The sequence below is a fragment of the Orycteropus afer genome, unplaced genomic scaffold, assembly GCF_000298275.1.
Source record: "Orycteropus afer afer isolate SDZICR_OR568_19922 unplaced genomic scaffold, OryAfe1.0 scaffold00064, whole genome shotgun sequence".
In the NCBI taxonomy this organism is placed as follows: Eukaryota; Metazoa; Chordata; class Mammalia; order Tubulidentata; family Orycteropodidae; genus Orycteropus; species Orycteropus afer.
In genome coordinates, this window is record NW_006921651.1 from 3204826 (window position 1) to 3206316 (window position 1491).

Consider the following 1491-nt stretch of genomic DNA (forward strand, 5'->3'; position numbering starts at 1 on the left):
AAAAAAAAAAAATCATTGAAAATGCTATGGAGTACAGTTCTACTCTGACATACATGGGGTGCATGAGCTGGAATATGGAGCAAAAGAAGGGATCATAAGGCTCTGCATCCAAAGAATAGAAGTTACATCAGTGCCACATAGGCCTGTCAGAGACTGAGCAGAAAGACCTGTCACCAGGATCCCACAGAGTCCTCCATCATCAGGTTAGCAGAGAATTAGGTCACTCAGAGACAGACAGGGCTCCTGCTCTGCTACACACGACTGAACAAAAGTCTCCCAGTCCTGAGAGAGAAGTGGGACAGGCGTCCAATGTCTTCCCTTTGAAAGACAAAGAAGAGAAAGAGAAACCTTAGGGCAGAATGTACTCACTCAATACAAAGTAGAAACACAAGCACGTCCGTATTTCTGAAAACACGCACACACATTATGTACACACACCTCCCACACAGCAAATACACACACGCACTACATACATATATACACACATCACACACACTCTGCCTGTAGTCTAGCTCTCATGAGCACGCACACACTATTCACAGATCAGTTATAAGGACTTTTCTCCAGTAGGGGGCACCCAGTCCTAAGGATCCCCCTCAATAATAGTGAATTCCAGGAATATTAACACCAACATTTCTCAAAAAAGGTCCAAACTCTTAAAAGAAAAAGAAATCTGGAAGCTGCTCAAAAAATATATCTGCAAGACCCCAGTTTGAGTGAAAACAGACTAAGGAACCAACGTCTTGTTTTATGAGCATCTTCAAGTTGCAAGTTAACACATGTCTAAAACTGGTGAAAACACGTTTTAAGTCATTATTACAATGAAATGTGCATTTAAAAAGTCCTTCCAGGATTTAAAAAGACAGGAAACCCCACCCACAGACCCCCAGGGTGGGGTGGGGGGTTATGTTGCTAGGATGCAGCAATCTGCTACCGGCTGGCTTTCCGCCCGGGAGTCCGTGTGTTTTTCTCGTGTTCTTTCCCTCTCCTGGTTTAGCAGTTCATGCTCCAAGCAACAAAACGTAGCCCTTCCCTCTCTTCTACCTTGTCCCTTCTTCCCTTGGAGTTTCTTCAATAAATATATCTTATGATTTTAATTGGTAACATTTTAGTTTTTATTATAAAAGGAGGCAATTTAGAAAGTACAAAAGACTTTTTTATTACTGTTACTTAAACCACTCCCTTACCTTGAGAGGTAATAGTCCTCTAAGCTGTGGTGGCTTCCTTCCCGCCTTTTTCTTTGCTTGAGTATTCCCCGTAAACACTTAGCAAGAAGTTGGCCTGGGAGAGACCTTGACTCAGTTTGCTTCAAAGTGTTCTGCCATAAACAGTGTTTGTTCTTTTCCAGGGTTAGAGGTGGCTGGGGGCCCTGAGGCTACCCTAACCCTCCCCGGAAGAGAGGGGGCCCTCCCAGCCCAATTGTCTCCCCTCAAGGCTCCAGGGTCCAGAAGCAGGGCCTTGGGGTACTCAGTTTCCTTTTCTGGTAGAAGG